At 41.3% G+C, this 17,293-nt stretch overlaps 1 non-coding gene across 1 annotated transcript; it reads right to left on the bottom strand.

The window, feature by feature from the left end:
* Positions 1-6,778: 6,778 nt before the first annotated feature.
* On the bottom strand, positions 6,779-6,853 carry Trnat-ugu (transfer RNA threonine (anticodon UGU)). Its single transcript has one exon. It is a non-coding gene; the product is annotated as a tRNA-Thr (tRNA).
* Positions 6,854-17,293: the final 10,440 nt, after the last annotated feature.

Here is a 17,293-nt window from a genome sequence, read left to right as displayed (position 1 = left end):
GCACATACTCATCTAACGCATATTGTTCGATGGTTTTGAACTTTGTCCACTGACCCTCAACACTATCTGTACTTGAGACAAAACTTTTGTGTTGAGCCGTCAGGTACTCTGTAATCTGCTTTTTGTCACTTTTGCTAAACAGAAAAATCTTATTACCTTTTTAATATTTCTATTTACGGCTGAAATCGTCGATGCAGTAACCGCTTTATGATCGCTGATTCCCTGTTCTGCATTAACTGATTCAAATAGTTCGGGTCTGTTTGTCACCAGAAGGTCTAATATATTATCGCCACGAGTCGGTTCTCTGTTTAACTGCTCAAGGTAGTATTCAGATAAAGCACTTAAAAATATTTCAATGGATTCTTTGTCCCTGCCACCCGTTATGAACGTTTGAGTCTCCCAGTCTATATCCAGCAAAATTAAAATCTCCTCCCAGAACTATAACATTTCCCTAAGGGGCTCCATCACTAGCCTAACGTTGGAGCTCCCAATAACTAATAAACCCCTCCCCCCGTGTGCCTGCTCGGACCTTGCTGAAGGAGCAGCCACATGTCCATTCACAGGCAGAGCGGGCGATGCCACACGGCCAGCCTCCACATTGACCCTCCGCCTCGTGCGCCGCGAACGCCACTGAACCCGCCACTCCCCTTGGGGAGAGGGTGGCCCAACCGCGCCCGGTACCCGCGAAGATCTCTCGACAGCAGGGACAGTGGGTGAAGCATCTAATACCTGGGGTGCACCATGCGACGCACCAGACTCCCCACTGCCGCTACACTCCGAGGCAGCAGCCTGAAGACGGCTGACCGCGGCCATCAACACGCTCAGCTGTTCGCGAAGAGTGGCCAGCGTCCGTACACAGCAGTCACACATCCTATCCATCCTAAGGAATCAATTTACCGAAGAGACTTAATCAACTTTTAAGTAGACTGCTAATTCACTAAAGGCGATTGATTACTGACTAAACTGTGATTGCTAACCACTTCTTGTGGAAAACAATGAAAATAGCACTACCTGTCTCTGGACTGTATTCAAAACAAACACTAGCACTACTGGCACTATGGCTGACTACAAGGACTCTCTCTGACTGTATTCAAAACAAACACGAAATCTATGTAACACTATTACTAGCACTCGACAATTAAAGCTTCCTAAAAGCAAAAACACACGGAAGAAGAAGTGACAAGTAAGAAAAATAGAGTTAATACTTAAATTAAGGTAGCTCGCTGCACAGCAGACGTGAAGCAGCTGGCGGTTAGGGCGACACATGAACTTACAACAAAAAAGTAATAACAGATAGAAATACATGTTCATGAACCTGAGAGAAAATCAGTCCATAAGTTTAAGCAAACGCTATCAGCAGTACAATGAGAATCAGCTTAATTTTTCAATTAACTCCTCGACAGAATAAAAGGAGTGACCCATGAGGAAACACTCCAGTTTCGATTTGAAAGCGCGTGGATTACAGCTAAGATTTTTGAATTCGAGTGGCAGCTTATTGTAAATGGATGCAGCAGTATACTCACACATTTTTGCACAAGAGTTAAGGAAGTCCGATCCAAATGGAGGTTTGATTTCTCCCGAGTATTAACCGAGTGAAAGCTGCTTATTGTTGGAAATAAACTAATATCGGTAACAAGAAACGACAATAAGGAATATACATATTGAGAGGCCAAGGTCAAAATACCCAGTCTCCCTGAACAGAAGTCGACAAGAGGTTCGTGAACTCACACCACTTTTTGCCCGAACCTCCAGTTTCTGAGCCAAAAATATCCATCTAGAATGGGAAGAGTTACCCAAAAACATAATACTATACGACATAAGTGAATGGAAATAAGCAAAGTAGACTAATTTACTTGTCGAAGTATCACTCACTTTCGGCACCGTTCCAATAGTGAAAATGGCAGTATTAAGTCTTTGAACAAGATCCTGAACGTGGGCTTTCCACGACATCTTACTATTTATTTGAACACCTAGGAATGTGAACCGTTCAGTTTCACCAATCATATGCCCATGCTGTGAAATTAAAACGTCAGGTTTTGTTGAATTGTGTGTTAGAAAATGTAAAAACTGAAGCTTACTGTGATTTAACGTTAGTTTATTTTCTACAAGCCATGGACTGAGGTCATGTACTGCACTACTTGAAACGGAGTCAATGTTGCACCCAACATCCTTTACTACCAAGCTAGTGTCATCAGCAAACAGAAATATTTTAGAGTTACCCATAATACTTGAGGGCATATCATTTATATAAATAAGGAACTGGAGCGGCCCCAACACTGATCCCTGAGGAACCCCCTCCCCCTTGACAGTACACCACTCAGATCCCTCATCACACTGTATTACTTTCCCCCATTCCCGTAGATCGTTCCCTAATGATCTTCCTGAAACACTCTACAACTTCTGATTCTGTCAGTTCTTTCAGGTCCCATCTCCTTAAATTCCCACCTTTTTCCAGTTTCTTCAGTTTAATCTACAGTTCATAATCAATATATTGTGATCAGAGTCCACATTTGCCCCTGGAAATGTCTTACAATTTAAAATCTGGTTCCTAAATCTCTGTCTTACCATTATATAATATATATGAAATATTGCAGTATCTCCAGGTCTCTTCCACGTATACAATCTTCTTTCATGATTTTTGAACCAAGTGTTAGCTATGATTAAGTTATGCTCTGGGCAAAAACCTACCAGGCGGCTTCCTCTTTCATTTTTTACCCCCATTCCATATTCACCTACTACGTTTCCTTTTCTTCCATTTCCTACTGTCGAATTCCAGTCACCCATTAATATTAAATTTTCATCTCCCATCACTATCCGAATGATTTCCTTTATCTCATCACACATTTCATCAATTTCTTCATCATCTGCGGACTACTTTTACGGCTTTGGTAGGCGTGGGATTCGTGGCTATCTTGGCCACAACAATGCGTTCACTATGCTGTTTGTAGTAGCTTACCCGCATTCCTATTTTTATTAATTATTAGACCTACTTATGCATTAGCTTCATATTAGCCTTCCTAATACTAAAATCTATATCCGATGTTAACAATGACGCCGGTGGATGGACTATCAGGAAATTACTGACCGTCGAGAAAGTCACAAATATAACCGACAAGCTTATGGGCCCTTCACAGGAAAAGGTTTTTTGCCAGAAAACGGGGAAAATTGAAACCCAGCAAATGAGTAAAAAAATGTATATTCACTGACAAAAAAAATAGTGTACGCACACAACTTACACAACAATAGTCTGGGATTACTCTATTACGTAATACAGTTTTTGTGATTGTATCTTGCAGCTTTAGTTATTTTTAATTAAAAGAGGCTTTAAAAGGACAGAAAGAACGTGTTGGACTACGCTACAGATCGTTCTGTTAGCACAGTCTTTACTTTGTAATCACTTTCGTTGACTTCGGCAACTCTCAACAGAAATCTCCAACCTAACCGAGACAATGTGCTACGATACAGCCGAGATCATGACAAGAGAATGGGCTACATCACACTCGAAGTAAATGTATATAGGTAAGGATCTCCATGACCTGTATACGTCTGTTATAAAAAATCTCCAAGCCACTCTCCTCAAATAGACCGCAATCTTCTCTTGACCTTCAACTGTTACTATTTCAGAATTAAAAACCAGATTCAAAGAAAATTTGGCTACAAGGCACAAAACTAGAAAAATAAAAATAATAAAAGTGAGAACGTGAAACATGTTAGCAATAATCATAAACAGGAGATTTACAGAAAATATAATTGAGAAAGGAAATCATTAATATTATCGACCGTTTAGGAACTCTAGGCTACGAAATGGATAAAACCACATATCGAATAAGTGGTGGAAGAGTTAGTGTGTTTTAAGATTAAAACCAAACAAGAATTAGAGAAAAATATATCGAAGCAAGGCCTCTATTACGAAAAATTGCTAAATCTCGAGACAAATTGTGTCCTTCTGTATTAGATGAAATGTTTTGGCCCCTAGTACGGATGAAACAGTATCTGCAGTATCAACAGGAACTTCGGACATGTGTTTCATATTTCATCCAAGCCTGCAGTCTATAAATATTTAAACAAAATACTAAAACAAAATACCACTACAGGGAATTACTTACGAAGTAGTTCTTGGTAAAGAAACACAGGACACAATTACGTATGTAGGCTTAATACGAACTACAACTGTGTTTATAAATCGCTATAGTTGCCTTGGACTAACGACGAGCAAATATCAATATAACCTGTACGCTTTTCAAAGCTGTTATCCATGAAAAAGCCAAACTACGTATCGTGAACAAAATACAATTTAACACCGAAACAATGACATTAGCTGACAATGGGCACAGACTTTAGTCAATGGGCACTGTTGAAAATTTGTGCCAGACCAGGATTAGCACCCGAGTCCCCTGGTTACGAGGGAGAGGCAATGATCACTGTGTCCGAATTACACAGTGGTCAACAGAATAGCACGAACTGCCCGAGCATGCCGTTCTTTAGATCCAAATTCTCAATTTCTCCATAGACTGCTGATGCACTGCTCCTTGAACATAATCCTCCTCCCCTTAATTATACAGTACATGGCCAAAAAAACAGACACCGAATATATGCAAACTTGGCCTTACGAACATTGCAGACGTCGTCTATGTAACACACGTCAAACTTCAAAGAATTTACCAATTCGTTGCATTGTTTACTATAGACCACAAATCAAGTAACGTAAAAAAAGCACTGCGTCTATTGAGATCATGATTCAGAGTTAAAAAAAACTAATAAGTCGCCTACATATTACAGGTGCTGCCGAAAGAGGAGAACCATTATTTTCCCACAAAAGGAAATATAGTTAAAATTACGCTTCTATTTCGGTTAGTTTATGCGGTTACTAAAATTTGCAGTGAAAGTTACATAGTGGACTCTACCCTCCCCCCACCAGAAACGTAGTTATCGTGGCTGTTGTGAGACTTTTGTACACAGTTAGAGAAAGTGTGTTAAATGTGGCGCGGACGGAAACGCTAGGCTACGCTACAGGGCAATCTGCTCGCACAACGTTTAGTCGGCATTCATAATCGTTGGCGTAAACAACTCTCAATCAAATTACCACCTTCCAACCTAACTTAGATCTCGGGCTACACTACCAATCGGCCTGTCATCACAACCAAAAATTCATTGAGGGGGGTGGAGGGATTTCCTGTAGCTCTCTCTAATGTATCTCTAGGCAAAACTGCCAGTTTTGTCAGACTCAACAGCAAGATTTACCAATGGTAAACACTTTTGAGACGGCTCGTAATATAGGAATAGTCCTCTTCGTCTTACTTGGCATAAATTGTTCGCTGGCGTCCCAGCAGCTAGCTCCCTCAGTGTCTGCTTCTGCCATCGCACCACGCTAGTCTGCTGTTGTCCTAGCAGACCGAACGCACCGCACATCCGATACCTTCGGAACCACTCACTGGCCAGTTAGCAACTGAGCGGAACACTGTTTACATCGTGAAAGGAAAACTATGCAAAGATGTACACTTAAATGGCACGACTGAGTAGCACACACACAGTAATATCTGAGGAATGTCCTTCGACACGCGCAGAACGAAAGTCTTCTCGCGAACGTACAGCGTCTCTGAAAAAAAATCTCGTGACTATATTCCGGCGTTACGGCCAGGTTCTCATACAAATGAGCAAAAAAGGGTACATTTGAAATTCTTTTTGAGACAATGAAAATACATTCGAAAGATCTGTTTGGGAATTACGAGTGATAATACTATGAGCTTAATTTTAGATTTTCAATAAAAAATGGCGCCCGTAATTATGATTTGATCAAGGGCCTGCGAGACTGGAGTACGCAGAGCGCGTGCAGTGTGGCACCTCATATGTTACCTGAATTCAAAAATGGGTAACATCAGTTGATACTACATTATTCCTCTGAAATTGAAAATGGATAACATCAGTCGATAAAACATAAAATTTATGGGAGCGTATACCTAACCGCAATGAAACAACCTTAAATTTAACGATACAGTGCTAATTCGAACTTTGAGTTCGATTTTTGAGGGTTTGTTTCACTCCTTATGCCTACACAAAAATTAGTTAATATTAACAAATGTCATATTATAGCTATAAGTTCCTAAGAAAAGTGTTTACTTTTAGGGGTCAGAGGTAGATGTTAAGAGAACGAACCACTTTTAATGTATGCTGCATGCCGTTCTGAGAAAATAGTTACCCGAAAAAAATGTGTTCAAAGTTTAGGGAAAACATTTAGTTATATTATTACTTCGATTTGCATGAACTGAGTGTTACATATATATTTTTAATGTCGCTGAAAACGAATCTGAAGTCAGATTTTCAATATTCAAAACAGCTAATCCAATACGGAGGGCAACCGATTATGTTTTGACCAATTTTTACCAAAAATGTATTTTCGTTATTTACGTTTAGTCTGCAAGTCAAGGAGTATTTATCAACCCTTCCTCTACCTCTGATTGTTCCTAGACAGCAACTTCCTGTTCTTCTTGGCAGGAAAAGCCGATCTGTCAAAGCTGGATATGCAGCACTCGGCAGCCTGCACTTGATATTCGTCCGTATTTTCGGTGAGTATGTTTGCATGCATTCTGCAGTATGAATCATTTTGAGCACGTGCGACACGGGACGAGTTATCATCTACATCTATATGGATACCCTGCAAAACACATTTAAGTGCCTGGCAAAGGGTTCATCGAATCACCTACACAACTGATAATTAATTGAAACCCTCAGCTGCCGACAGGTGTTGTTGATATACTTCGATGGGGACAGCTGAAAAGTGTGCCGCTACTGGGACTCGAACCCAGGATCTCCTGCTTACAAGGCAGACGCTCAATCCATCTGAGCTATCGAGGGCACAAATGAACAGCACGACTGCAGGAATTTATCCCTCGCACGCTTCCCGTGAGACTCACACCCCGAACCGCCCACAATCCGATTACGTAATGTACTTAATAGGTATTTGTCCATCCACTCATTACTGGCTCACACTAAGGTGACGATTCCCGTAAGATTTCCGGTAGCCTGTGCGCATTCGCACAGACGAAGGTCAATGGCTGGGTGACGTTTAACCATAGATATGAAGATAGTAACTGTTCTAGAAAGAACAGGCGCCACTGACGACCGTACAGCTCTTCTAGAATACATGATAGACCGGCCGATGTGGCCGAGCGGTTGTAGGCACTTCAGTCGGGAGCCACGCGACCGCTACGGTCGCAGGTTCAAATCCTGCCTCGAGCATGGGTGTGTGTGATGTCCTTAATTTAGTTAGGTTTAAGTCGTTCTAAGTTCTAGGAAACTGATGACCTCAGATGTTAAGTCCCAAAGTGCTCAGAGCCATTTGAACCATCAGTCCCTATGTTTACACACTACTTACAGTAACTTATGCTAAGGACAACACACACACAACCATGCCCGAGGGAGGACTCGAACCTCCAACAGGGGGAGCCGCGCGAACCGTGACAAGGCGTTGGACACATGGCGGGTACCCCGCGCGGCTCATGGCAGCCGTGACACTGCTTCAAACAATGGACTGTAGAAACTTTTGTAAAGCACGGATTAAAAAAAAAACTTTCTGTTCCAAGAGTCTAGACAAGTACACCTTTAAAAAATGCAACTACAAAGAAATTGAATTTTCGAACGTTTTGAATGAGAACCTGTCCTTATGGAACACCGTTGATCAAATGTCACAGGGATTATATACTCAGGTTTCACATGTGGATTAACACTTTCTAATCAATATCCGGAATCAGCAGGGCTTAAAACTTTGAAGAGTTAAATTTCAAGGGCCGTTCTCTTGTATGCAAATAGTTTCACAGTAGAAATTTCTCTAGTTTTATTTATTAATTTATTTATTTATTTTTTGCTGTAGGTAAAGAAGGATAGCATTGTGAGGAGGGGGAAGGGGGGGGGGAGGAATCTCGCCTCTCCCACCTTGGAATTCTCAGTACAGAATTTTTATTCATTACGAGATTCTTAGCCACTTGCAGAAGTGATTTCGAGTGATTCTGCAAAACTTTTCCTTTAGCCAATCGTAGCAACTATAGGATTCCGTTCCTGCTGCATGACATGTCTCGGAACTTAAAGTGACCAACTCATTTGCATAAAGAGCTAGCTTATCATCCGCTTCTTTACTTGCGTAGACCGTTCATGGTCTGCAAAGAATTTTTTTCTTTAATCGTTTTTTTATGTCTTTTATAAACTGCAACACTTTCTAAACTTTCTAAACTTAGCGCCGTTGAAGCATGGTCTTTTACTGAATGATCAAAAAGCAATGCTGACAGCTGGAGTCCAAGGTTTTTGTTAATCAAGCCGTTTGTATTCTTGTGGTGATATCTCCGTACAGTCTTTCATTCCCTAACGCATATTTCTTTATATCTAATTGAGAAGTGAAATACCGGTTTTCATAGATGCAGATTTAAAATATTTTAATATAACGCAATAAATATTTCATTAAAATTTTCATCCCCTTATGCTCGAAGTTCCAAAACCAGAAAAACACGTAGTTTTTAAAAATTGTAACATATTAGCCGAATACGAATTGTCAGATATATTTAGCAATCCTTTCATAATGAACCATTTTCTGAAACATCTCACACCCTTTAGGGGTTGGGTTTTCAAAAACAATTAAACACGTATTCTTCTATTTAGAGCCGAGGAGCCAAATTCAAATCTTCATCCATTTAATTCTAAAAATGCATTCATAGTGAAATATTTCATAAAACATTACATCCCCTATTTCACTCTATTAGTGAGTTAAATTTCCAAAAGCAACGAAACACATTTTTTTTTACATCCAACCGAGATGTCAAATACCTATTTTCATAGATGTAGCTATAAAAATGCTTCAGTAGTTCTTTAATAATGATTTATTTTCAAAAAATCTTCACTAATTATTTTATCCCCCAATGGAAGAATTTCGGAAAATGCTAAAAACCTGTTTCTTTTTTGTATCTGACTGAGACACCAAATGTCAATTTTCGTAGTTTTGTAGTTATAGCTTCAATAGGGACATAGGGACATATTTAAAAAAAAGACTTTCAACCCATGTTTCACCCCCATAGGAGTGAAATTTCGAACAATCTCTTCTTAAATGATGCTTTCAGCGTAAGATTTACACCTTCATCAAATTTCAAGTCCGTATACTTTGCAGGTTGGGCTGGAAGGCTATGGGTCAGTGAAACCTGTGCCCCTATTGCACCTTCTTGGAGGTTGTAGTTCCAAAAACAGTGAAACACGTAGTTTTCTATAACACAATATTCATAGATTTCGCTTTAAAAACTCTTTCGCACTGAAATACTTTCATAAAACATTACATCCTATATTCCACCCTCTTAATCGTTGAATGTATCAAAAACAGGTTTTCATATATTTCATGAAACATTTCATCCTCTGTGATATGGGGTATGGTAGTGACACACCAAAATCACAATAGTAATCCGTTGTAGTTGCTACATATTTTATTACAATCAAAAGCATTATAAAATCACAAGGCCAGATCAGTTGGACAAATAATAAATAAATTTCGTTAAGTGGAACGAGACCCGTAAAACTTGAAATTTGAATATGACTAGGTATATATACTTAGGTAAAGCTTTACTTAAATAGCACAAATGTCCATAAAATTCATAGCAGAACTCTCACTACTTGCAATCAGGGGAGAAACAGATTAAGCGTAAGAATACAGATATTTAACGTTCGGCTTGCCAACTTTCCTAAACAAAACTGTATAAAAATGACTAAAACAATTAAGGGGGTCCTTTAATTTTGACTAAACGGACCTTCAAATTTACTTACTCAGTTGATTAATCAACAATATTCTTAGAATGATTACAACTAGAACATGACTATATGACAATACCCTTAAAATAAGGTTGCTTCAATATTTCGTGTGAATTGGCGATAGACGCGAGCAGACCAAGGATTCAAATCAATACAAGAGATCCACGAGGCAGAGAATGACATGGAAATATACTCAACATGGCAATGCAATTGAAATTTGGATGCTATAGTTCAGCACCGGAAAGATGGAATCACGCAAAAGTGACAACATAACCCAAGATGTAAAGGAGAGGACATGGCCTCAAATATCTCTCTGCCGCCGTGGTGCTCTGCTCCCAGTATGCTAGCGTCGACCGCTGCCAGTTATCTCTAACACAACACACATCAAGAGCAGACAATTTTCTGAGACATAAACTACACAACCCTATCTGGAGAACAGGTGAGCAATACAACTGGACTGAAACCAATGAGCCTCCATGAGTTACTTGGCCAGTGCCAGCCCTTAAACTTTGATTAATAAGATCGCTAAAAATCATACCGAAGTTAAGATGACGAGACTTATCTCCAGGTTCACCATATTAGTGGCAGAGACAATAAATTGGCGACGCTCTTATCCGTATGTTCGCGGCAGAGTCTGGGGAAGGCAAGGGCCACGTGGAGCCGGATCTGGGGGTCAATTTCCTTCTCTCCGAGACACCCGGCTTCTTCTGCGACTTAGCCGGCAAACAGGAGAGGACCCCGGGTGGGGACCGATTCGGCAGCAGTTGGCGGATGGCGAGGTCTTCGGGGGGTGGGGTTGGGGGGGGGGGGGGGGGGTGGTGTCTTGTGTAAAGGGGAAGACAACCGTGGTGAAGGGAAGGTCTGTATTCCACAGGAACGAGTTAGCATGGCACTCAGATATTTCCACGATTCGGCGGTAGGGGATCATTTGGGGTTCTACAAGACCTTGAACAGAGTTCGGGAACACATGTTTTGGCCCAACCTATATGGCGATGGCATGCGATTTGTTGGCAACTGTGTCCAGTGTAAGCGCGGTAAGCCCGATGTTGGGCCGCACAGAGAACTACTACAGTCGGTTAGCGAGCAGTGTCCTCTGGACCGCGACTCAAAGATCGAAACATCGATCGACGGAAACTGGCGCCAGAAACGCACCAGCTCACTCTATTTCATCCCCTTAGGGGTTGAACTTCCAAAAACACGAAAATACGTAGTTTCTTATTTGTAACCTTGAAGTCAAATACCAATTTTCGTAGATATAGCCTTAAAAATACTTCCATAGTCCTTCCATAATTTTTTATCTCAAGATAAAATGTTCACCTACTATTTCACCTCATAGAGGTTAAATTCCCAATAATACTGGAACACATATTTCTTTATTTCTGACCTAGAAACCAGATACAAATTTTCGTCTGCCTAGCTTCAAAATTACCTTAATAGCTACATGTTTCAAAAATCCTTTCATTTCCTGTGTATCCCCCTTAGAGGTGGAATTTCGAAATATGCAGTATAAGCGGTATAAGATCAACAACCTTTCCAAATCTCAAGGTTTATTTTCCTTGGCGGTCTGGACTGTGTGAATTTCATAGTAATGGCCTCCACACAAACACACACACACACGCACACACACACACACACACACACACACACACCACTAACAATGCCACCACCACCTCCTGGGGAAATTTCTGCAGACGCCCTTGTTCCACTGCAGTCATATTTTGCCGACGACCTACATTTAGCAGCGTGGGAGGGATAGTGTCGTGCAACAGACGGTATACTCAGTAGACAACGAACTGTTCGTTGTGAAATCAGGGACATAGGAACCGAGACTGACACAGAAGGTGCTGAAGGTGAAGCACACTAGACTCGTGTCTACCACGGCTTCAAATAGTATCGATTTACTATGAACGGAAGTTCCGAAAAGTGAGCAAGTAATTTTACAGTAAATTCAGTACCGATGGTGAGGATATACAACGAAAAACATTTCTATAATATTTCAGAAATAATGAAACATTCCACTCAAGTCGCGCGGCAGAAAACGCAATGGATATGCTTGCACTTAAGACGGAAGGCCCCACGTGCTTACGCAGGCTTACGACAGATCGCAAAATTCGGCAGTAGGCGTAAGCCAACCTCTTGTGCTGCCATCTGTTATTGATGCCAGGCATCAAGGTCTCAGTAGTTCGACCATCCACTGGAGAGTAGTTGCTTTATAAGTACTCCGTCTTCAGGCCACGAGTGACCTACTGGGACAGCACCATCCGACCGCCGTGTCATCATCTGTGGAGGATGTGAACAGGAGGGGCGGAGATCAGCACACTGTTCTCCCGGTCGTTATGATGGTTTTCTTTGACCGGAGCCGCTACTATTGGGTCGAGTAGCTCCTCGATTGGCATCATGAGGCGGCCTGGATGATCACCCATCCAAGTGCCTTCAACGCCCGACATCGCACTTAACTTCGGTGATCTCACGTGAACCGATGCCACCTCCGCGGCAAGTCCGTTGCTGCAGATATTTTAGAGTAGTTGTTACGTTTCATAATTATCTAGTTTACGGGGAAAATGTAAAAAAGGCGATTGTCACCGAAGCTACAACTAATCTGAATTTCTGGTTAGTTATCAAGTGGTCTTATGTGCAAGCCTGATTTTTCCATCCTTTGCGGTGGGAATGATTCAAACCCGTCATGTTCTTCTTATGAGGTGTTCTATTTATTTTGCACACAATGATCGTTTGTAGTTGTGTTGAGTTACCACCTTGATAAATTTTTGGATGGCGCACGTATCATAACTGAGATCTGCGCTTGCGCTTAATGGCTGAAGGTCAATTAGCGTAATGAGTAGTAGCGAATGTTATAGTAACATGTTTGTAAATTATTTCAGGTAAATTACCTTAGTAGTGTAATATTATCAGTATACCAGTACAGTATGTGGGCCAATTACGTTAGTCATGGAATACTATCCGTATAAGACTATGTCACCTTGATGTCCCGGAATTTGCTTCAATTTTGGAATCCACGAAAGAACTGGAAATTTTCCTTTACACAGCTTTCCATATAATTTCTATTACAGTGATTCAGTCTTGTCTGTCACTCGACTTTTCTGACTGTGAAATAAATTCTATCGCTCATGTGCTTATTACCTCTTCGTGTTTCCATTTGCCGATATTGCGCATAAACACATACATATCTCAACGTTGCTATGTACATTGATGGAACGACACACTTTTCTGTGGAGACACTGCAGTTTAGAGATAGAAAAACCGATCAGTTAAAACGACATGGGTATTTTAGTTCTGAATAACCGATGTCTTTCGGTATTTGTTTGCTCTCGGTTATAACAAGTATCTTTTTATATTTTCCTGATAACCACGTAAAAACAGATATACCAATTAGCCACAGTTGTCGTAGTAAAATTTTTAGTTTTCAAATAAACCTTTTTTAAAAAAGACGAGTAATTTTTATTCGTAAGATTTCCATAGCTCTTAAATACTGCGTTATTACAGAAAAAATGGGAAAAGTGATGTATGCCACTTTAATAACACTGCTGATAGAAACGAGCAACAAGTGAATTGGTCCAACATTGCCGAGACAATACTGTGCCTGTTATACAAGCAGTGCGCGAGAATGGACGCAGTTTCTCGCTGTTGTCGAACGTCAGTTGTAACACAGAATGGCACCATCTGGAAGCCTGGAAGTATTTTACGATATGCAGTACGAGTGAAGCACAATGGTCGATTTGGTCGACTTGCGACATCATACAAGGAAAAAAGTTAAAATTTTACAAATCATTCATAGTTCGGGATAAAATTAGAAAGTGCCTGATCTGCTGCCTGTGTCTACGTTATCTGCTTTTAGCCGTTAACAGAGAAATTAAAACGAAAAAGAGAGTTCTCCTGCCGCAGTTTTCACTCTTTATCGCTGGATTATACGTAATGCCCGCATAGTGCTGTGATAACCGATTTAAATATAATTTTTGAGCAGAGTTCTAAAAACTAAAATCAGTAGGATAATACTGGCAGTTTTCTGTGGTATAGAAGTACTCGCTATATTTTGAGAGAAACAGCGAACAGCGGACAAAGTTTTATTGGACTATTTAATTTAAAGAAATTAGAATTATATTAATACCGTCAGTTGCTCACGGGCGTTGATAAATATCAACGTGGACAAGTGAAAATGTGTGCCACGACCGGGACTCGAACCCGGGATCTCTTGCTAAAATGACAGACGCTCTATGCATCTAGGCCACCGAGGGCACAGTGTATGGTTCGACTGCAGGGACTATCTCGCGCACGCCTCCTGCGAGACTCACATTCTTACCTTGAATGTCCATACACTACAGTCGTAGAGTCCCACTCCAACACACTCATTCCTCGTGGAAGACATGTCCATATCCATATAAGTATATGGTTCTGGCAACACCAGCCATGACCTTCTTCTGTGAAGATGCACAAGTATTCCCCGAACTGTTACGGGACTTGGTAAGAATGTGTTCCACGAGTAATGAATGTGTTGGTGTGGGACACTACGAATGTAGTGCGTGGACATGGAAGGTGAGAATGTGAGTCTCGCGGGAAGCGTGCGCGAGATAGTACCTGCAGTCACACTATCGTCTGTGCCCTCGGTGGCTCAGATGGGCAGAGAGCCTGCCATGTAAGCAGGAGATCCCGGGTTCGAGTCCCAGACAGGCACACATTGTCACCTGTCCCCGTTGATATATATCGACACCCGTGAGCAGCTGACGGTATTAATATAATTCTAATTTCGTTCTGGACGGCTGCAGGTCATCATAAATGTATTTGACGTTTTGATTCCATTTATCAAGAAACTGAGAAAGTAAAAATTTTTATCTTTGTTTGATTTCTACGTTTACAAGAGGAAATAATGTAAATAAAATACTGAAAATCGGTTATTACAAGAACTGGTATTGTGACGGGCTTTAACAATTAGGTTAAAGTGAGGCTGGGAAACTGATAAGAGCCGAAAACCAGTTGTTTGAGCGATAACCGACATTCCCACTGCTGTTGTGAGTGGTAAGATTGACGCGCAAGGACATCTAGAACAGTTTCTCAGAAAGGTTACTGCAACTCTGATGTTCTCAAAATGAACGGGCCAGCCATTGGCGTCCGCGAGGGGGAAGGGGAGGGGGAGGGGAGGAGGTGGGGAGGGGAGGATAGGCAAAAGGGCACTTTCACCCGTCGCCCCTAACCATCCTTGGAATCTGGAGTAAAGAGTTTTTATTCGTTACAGTATACTCATACTCTTCCAGATAAGAATTCTCCACAATACTGCTAAACCTTAGCTTTGACCAGTTGTAGCGCTTATAGAGTTAGGGTCTTGTAGCTTGATGCACCTCGTAACTGACCAGCTGATTTGTACACAGAGTGCCAGTTTCAGAATCATGCACTCCAGCCCCGACGCGCCTTCCCCCCTCCCCACCACTGGAAATATTTCTGCAGACTCCAGTCTGCCACTGTGCATATATTTTGATAACATCCTGGTTTTAATAGCATCGAAGGAACAGCATTGTGGAGTAAAGGGTAGACCTAGCACAGACCACACCATTCACAATGAAACGCATCACTTAGTAGATGGTGAAGTACTTTGAAGCTAGCCAGATAGAAACAGAACCTCCTGGCACTGTATCTAACCCAAATTCTAATCTTACACTAATCTCTTGTATGTACCTACCACGCCCTCAAAGAGCCAACGATTTACTATTATCAAAAGTTCCGAAAAATGAGGAAGAAATTGACCCACACTTTTTTCCGTTGTTCATTATTTCGATTACCCCATAAAGGGAATGGACTTGTAGCCACAGGTTACACAAGCGATAAATGGTTTAAAATACATAAAAAGAGATGACAATAGGAAACGATTTTTAAAAACACAATGATGCGGCTTTTACGATTTTTACAGGAAAAAAAAAATGGATGACAAAATAAAGGTTTTTCAAAAATATGCTGGTGGACAATATTGGGGATTTTTTATCTTTATAGATGACTAGCGGAAAAGCTTGGTGTTGACCAGGCATTTATTTACAGCTGTGCGTCCACGTCCGTACTATGCAGCGTCTGGCCTTGTCCTGAGTTTTTATGACGTATCTCCTGAAACATGTGTCGTACAATGATATAATTTTGTAGGTGCATTCAGCGTCATATGCGGATACTGTCTGCAAAATTTATTGCGAATATAGTAGCAAAGAAGTAACAAATTTAAATGTCACGAATGCTGTGATCCCCACACACTTGGGTGCAACCAATGTACACAGGATGCTTGGCTCGATCATTATGGCTACCATCACCGCTGGTCGAAATTGCACCAGCTGTGTCGACGTAGTGAAAATATAAATGTGCATAACATGGTAAATGTCCATTCTTTCCAGCCATCAGACCTGATCTACGATCAAAAATATCATGTAAAAGTGGTAGGGGCAACGGCCTTGCCGCAGTGGATACACCGGTTCCCGTCAGATCACTGAAGTTTAGCACTTTCGGGCGTGGTCGGCACTTGGATGGGTGACCATCCGGGCCGCTATGCGCTGTTTCCATTTTTCGGGTTGCACTCAGCCTTGCGATGCCAATTGAGGAACTACTCGACCGAATAGTAGCGGCTCCAGTCAAAGGAAACTACCACAACGAGTGGGAGAGCCAGCTCCTCCTCCACCCTCAGTGAGAATGACGTGGCGGTAGGATGGTCCTGATTGGCCACTTGTGGCCTGAACACGGAGTGCTTTCTTAAAGGAGTGCTCCCTACATAAAACTGACAGTCTTGACTCAGGGACTGTCCACGGTAAATGCTGCATTGGACCTACGAATACTATTAAAATAACGGTTTGAGTTCTCTTTAGTTGTCCAATCATCTGAAGTGAGTCCTTATTGAAGTAAGCTGAAAAATAGATTTTATGTTAATGGCGGATAAATTTTATGTTAATGGCGGCAAATTAACTTTACCCTAATGACACACAAGGTCAATGCCGTTCCATCACGTAAAGTACTCTCAGATCGAAATGTTTTGCATTACCAAATCTCCAATGTAGATCCATCATACCGCAATTATAATTCTCAAAATAATTTGGAGCTACGTTCAATGCATATTTAAATGCATCTTTCAAAACAATACCAGAATTCTCATTAGATCATCATTATCAGTGCCTAGAGTATTCCAATTATTTCGTCTACCAAAAACCGCGTCTCACTATGGCTTTTTCAGTACGCTGTTTTGTTTTCCACTGCTGACAATAGAAACGATCTGGCAGATGTGACATTGTAGATGTCCAGTATGCGTGTCTTAATGCAAATAAACCGTCTGGAACATTTACCCTTGAACCTCCCTAGAATGGGATTTCATGGAACGTTATTACTTTCCTGTGTCCATTTCTATCACACCAGCTGATCGCCACGACTGGGGAGAGTGAGGAGGGAGTGGGGTGAAAGTTGGCAGCACTTTGAGTGGCAGAAACCTCACGTTTCCGTCATTTGTTTTCATAATGACGTAGTGCCAATTCGTCACATTGGACGC

The sequence above is a fragment of the Schistocerca gregaria genome, chromosome 9, assembly GCF_023897955.1.
Source record: "Schistocerca gregaria isolate iqSchGreg1 chromosome 9, iqSchGreg1.2, whole genome shotgun sequence".
Lineage (NCBI taxonomy): Eukaryota > Metazoa > Arthropoda > Insecta > Orthoptera > Acrididae > Schistocerca > Schistocerca gregaria.
The sequence above is the reverse complement of the archived record's forward strand: the minus strand, read 5'-3'. Positions and strand labels throughout refer to the sequence as shown.